The sequence below is a fragment of the Pogonomyrmex barbatus genome, unplaced genomic scaffold, assembly GCF_055798465.1.
Source record: "Pogonomyrmex barbatus isolate J1 unplaced genomic scaffold, ASM5579846v1 scaffold6, whole genome shotgun sequence".
Taxonomy (NCBI): Eukaryota; Metazoa; Arthropoda; class Insecta; order Hymenoptera; family Formicidae; genus Pogonomyrmex; species Pogonomyrmex barbatus.
The window spans coordinates 6,537,473-6,543,136 of NW_028297160.1; positions in this window are offsets into that span (position 1 = coordinate 6,537,473).

The following is a 5,664-nucleotide window of genomic DNA, read 5'->3' on the forward strand; positions in this document are numbered from 1 at the left end:
AAGCATATTTTTTTATTGCATGTCCATGATTCGTGGGCACGGCTGTCGACGATCTCGCCGGTCGTCGAGCACGCTCAGAAATTACTGCTATTAGCGATTGTAACGTTGCGAACGGGCGGTAGTCAAAGTACATATCGATCGGCGCCGCGGCGAGGATACCTTTTTTGCGAGATATAAAAATGAATCCGTAATTTTTCGAGCCACGTGAGCGACGAGAAACGTTTCGCGTGCCGGCAGCGAAAATAACAGACAATAATACGTATAAATGTAACGGCCACGTTTTCCCTTAATTATTTCACAAACATATCCATAATAGATGGATACAATGACTGATGTATTTCACGTCAAAAATACATCAGAATACCATAGAATTTTAGTGGTTATGAGATGATATTTTTCTACCTTAATTTAAATTATGCAAGTTATATATATTCATTTATGTAAAATTTTATAGCCAGTGGTTGTATTTTACCTTCCGTATTTTTCTTTTTTCCAAAAAGAGAATAATACACATAATATATCTGTAATAATTTCTAATGCTAAATACATACAATTCTAATTTATTTAAATTGTTAAAAATATATTTAACCGCGAAAGTCTTAGAGTGTCCAGACAATTTAGACATGAGTGAACTTTGAATTAAACCGCATTTATCGCTCGTAATTAGGGGCAACGCTGTGCCGGAACGGAAAGGGAGAGTGATGGACGGATAGATAGAAAATGTTTTATTAGGCTTTATATTTGCGTCTCCGCCAGTAGAGCCAGTAAAATTGCTTACGATCTACCGCTGTCCGACACTACTGTACTATGTAAAAAGGCACAAAGTAGCTGCGAAACGCGCGCGAGAAGCACGAGAGAACGGCACGGAAGACGGCCGTTTACTATCGGCAATAATTACTGACGTCCAGATAACTCGCCGTTACACATCAGTGCGTTTCGCACCACTCGGGATCCGTTAAATTGAATCAAATCGCAAGGCGTATTCCCAAGGCGCGTAATCCGAAAGCGAAAGGAAGCGGGCAGGGAATCGCGATTGCTCCGTGAACGGTGACAGCTCGGTGTGGCAGAATGCGTGTGGGAACGCGTCATAATTAGATAAATGGAAAAGAAGTTCCAACGCGTATCCAATGCGATAATGGCGCGACCGCGCCGATAAGAGCGTGATTGAAACCTTCCGTTAACGGGGACACGAGCGGCTCGTATATGCGGCTTATTGTAAAATGTGCATTTATACGCACGAGGCAGACACGTACGTGTACAAGTGAGTTCAGCGAGGTCGCTCACTCAGACTGCACGGGGCTGCGAGCTTTGATGTCGACGGGGAACGATTTGACCGGTTTTCAAGACACTCGTTAATCAGCCAAGTGCTCCGCCGGTGGTATCTAATTGACGGCTAATTGAAGTGGACTGGCTAAATGAGAAACGCGATAAGGAAACACAGTGCCTTTATTACAAATTGCAGATTATTACAAAATGCAAAGTTGCAACAGCGAGCGGATACAAATAGCTGGGATTATTAACAATTTTTATGCGCTGCGCTACCTGATGACGGCGACGATAAAGAATTCACGCCTTTAGAGCTTTTAGACGCAACGCGAATTCGCGTTTTTAGCGAAAACGACGTCGGGGTCAACGATTAACCAGTCGTCATTTCGTCGTGTATTAATCGAAACTGTTGCAAATCGCGCGCCCGTTGCACCAAGTGAAATTAACGAATTTTGCGCTCGCTCGGCGCTCTATTACGAGCAATTGCCGCGTGTAATAAATTAGCGATAATACGTTTCGCATAAAGAATCGACTTGGAAAAACGCGCAAGAATGCAAACTATTTTGACCGGATTATATAGGATCAAAGAATGTTAAAAATGTTGCTGAGTATTTTTAGAAGGCACGTAAAGACAGGTGTATGTAAAAGTGATATCTCGTTCGACAGAGTAGAATGCGCGCCGTTTCTACTTTGGGGGCTGCTGTAATTTGTTCTTACGGAACTGACAATAATTCAGTATCATAATCGTTTCATTTATAGATATCAATTTCTAATTTTAGAGATACGTGGCAATGCGTGGCAACGCAAGTACGTATAAATAAATCTCCGATCAATGTGCGTGACTCAAGCGTCTCCTTAGGCGTAATGGGGAGACCGGCGTCTGTGATTCCGACACTTTCGTGATTATCGTCGCATCTGCCGCGCTGACGGATTCTTTCCCGAAGGAGTCGTTCCGTTCGCGAGGGAGGAAGCGTGCCGAACATACGTTTCCGTCTATTTCTGTGCGTCATTTTTTGGAGCACTTACCGGGAGCGCGCGGGAGCCCACGCGGCGGTCGTTAGGAACGCGCGCATTTTAGGATGTCCTTACATACACATGACGCGACCGACCGTCGCGTCGCAGCTGCATCTGCAGACTGTCCGTTCTCGTTTAGCCGCGGAACGAGTTCGATGAAATGGGCCGAGTGAGGCCTCGAAAGGGGCTGTTCTGGCGCTGTTACCGGTTACCCTCGTTACTGTACTTTCTAAATCTGTTGCGTCGTTTTATGGATCTTCGTTAACGCGCTCCTCTTGCCCGAGTGATAAACAGCCTGCCGCGAGATGCACCGCGGCGATATATTGCTTACGCCTTTTCTGCACTGTGAGACAAGCGAACTTGTCCCGAACGTCATCTTTTTTCACGCGATATCTCGCATCGTCAGAGGATTGGATCTTAAACTTCGAAGGAATGTACCACGTTAGACCCAATAGAATGAACCTGTCGTTCTGTCTGTAGATGTCTCGGTCACAGTCAATTTATTTGTATCACTCGGAACAACGAGCCGAAATACGAGGGACGTAAATGACACGTGCACGTGAAGAAATTTTGTTTCCGATAAATCGTTGGCATCTTCCGCGGACGGAATTGGGACCCGCGGAGTGATTTATGCCGCCTCGGGATGAATCATGCTCGTCGGCAAAAGAGCCGGATAAGTATATAACCGTCGATGTCGGAGATTACCGAGACTCGTGCTTGATACGAGCGTGAAAGTAGGAGTGTGTGGGTGCGACGACCAGGCGAAGGAGGAGGATCGACTTCGTATTTTTCCTCCAAAAGCCTCTCGTCGCGCTCTCCTCGCCACGCGACTCGGAAAAAAGCCAGGCTGTATGTGAAAGCCGCTTGTATAGTCCTGGGGACTCACCTTACAGTCATTTATAGCACTCGCACGTTGGCGTCGCTAATTATGCACTCGATAATTTTCAAGGTCTAACTTCCGTTATTAATTATAGCTGCGGATACTCATGTTTCAGCGTCTTCTCCACAAGTACTTTTCCGCTCGTTTTTAAGCAGATTGGAAATGGTTTCGTGATTCGCGGCAGTTTTTAGGAAACGCTCACCTTAGCTGGAAACTGATATTTCAAGGATTAGTTCGATAAGACATGTATTTCTAGAATTATAGTCTGAGTATCGCATTTAAGTATGAATCAAGAAAATTGTGTGACAACGCCGATGGAACTCGTGGCGTTATCGATAGCATCGTAAATTAACCGAGGAAAGAATAGAACTGTGCCCAGTCGGATTTACTGAGAATAATAACGGGACTTCCTTATCGTTGGTGATTTACGATTGACATCACATATATTCCGCGAGGGACGAGTTAACACGCAATGTTTGAACGGAATTATATCGGCCAGTCATAAAGTGTTTATCGTGCAAAGCCGCGTGATTCCGCGATCACCATGATCGATTAACTAAAATATGGAGAAATATCAGTTTATTCATATAATTTATATAACCAAGGATAAATTAATAGATAGACAACAATGAAAATCATTCGATGAACAGATTCCTAATTCCCTCCTAATTTTAAGGCAGATCCGTTGAGTCTGAGAGCAACGAGAGAGATAAAGAGGTCACGCGGGAAGACGCTCTCCTGAGGATCTCAAAGGAAAGACCTGCTGGCACATGTTTCGACTTAAGTCCCCTTGAGCGGCACCTGGCGAGGAGTCCTTGAATCTCTGGGGCCGCGCCTTCCGGGTACGATGAGAGGCCCACACGTGTACGCACCCACACGCGACGCGTGTGCACGCACACGTCGGTGCTCGTGTCATCTCCCCCGCAGTAAAGTCTCCACGCGGCAGTGGCGTAGCCAGTATGTAAATCAGTTCGTTCCCTCGCCACGAAGACTCGGGCGAAGAAGAGAAGTGGATCTTCGTCGGAGACTCGCCGCCTGCTATTTCGACCGACGACGTCGTTGTCGAAGGATACGACCGTGGCGAGACGTCCAAGGATCGCAAACGTTGAGACATAGAATTGCGAGAAAAGATGAGCAAAATCCCCGGTCCGGTCGGTCGTTCTCTTCTAGCTATCAGGCTCGTAATATTTCTACGAGGACGTTAATGCCGTATTACATGAAGATCGTTTAATTTCTTCAGCGTTTAATGTCTTCTTGTCGGGATGGCGGAGATAAGCAATGTCCGATAAGAACAAAAATACATGCACGGTCGGCACGCCGGTGTCGGGATTATCCAATTCTTTTCTTTCATCGAACTAATCTTGAAGAAGTGTTAAGATGAAAAGTCGATTAAAAAAGAGCAGTGAATGACGCCACTGCAATACACCCTGCGGCACGCGCTGTTATATAGGGAGACACCCTCTCTAGCAGGATTTGAACGATATATACGGATTTTCCCTGTGTTCCTCAGCATCCGCTTGCCGGTAGGACACGTGTCCCGCCAGACACGGTAGTCCTAATGTGTCTCCAGAACGCGGGGGAGAACACGATTTATTAGAAACCAAGGAAGATCCAATCCGGATTTTCCATCGGAGTTAGGAAAGCACCCGGAAATCCAGCGAGGGTGAAATGAAAGAGTGGCAACATAATCGTTCAAAAGTCTGATGAAACTATCCTTACAAGTTATTTTATCAACTTTTTATTTCGTTAAAATGTGACAAAATATATGGGATAATCAATATATTTGAACAGTTTGAGATGTCATTAGCTCAGATATTCTAGAAGAGAACTCACGGATAATTACATCGAACGACACTTGCAATGCGAGTGCTTCGCGTGACAATGACAAGTACCGCGGGGCACATCCGCGCATAGCAAGGACAACGTTTCTCTCGGAGTGAAATAATAATGTCAAGTCGGTCGGTCGGTCTGTCTTCTCGCGCTTCCTTTTCTCTCTTTTCGCTTTCACGACTGCCGGCACGGCGGAGAGACACGCAACCTCGTACCGAGCACAAATGAGCGCGATGTTCCGTCTGGTCGACGCAAATCCTTGGCGCATGTCGCGGGCCCACGCCCAGAATACCCGATTCCCTTCATCACCCCGGGACCACCGGATGATATTTGTTGCCCCGAAATCTGCGTCGCACTTTGGCCACGCGTGCGGACGGGAGGGAAGCCTGAATTCCTACGATTCGTTGCTACGAGCACAACATAAACCGTGCTGAAATATATATAGAGACAAACATCGCGCGTCGAAGTTCCTACACACTGCGTTCATCTTGATCCGTTCCTTCTTTTTTCGCTTCAACTCTTCTTCTCTCTTCGAGATAATAAATTGATGAAGATACCTTTGCGATCGCATCTCACAATGTGCCCACATCTCTCATGATACAATCCAACGAAATGCAATTTTCTGTATAATTATATACCTACAAAATATATATTATGTATTACGTTTGGCTTTG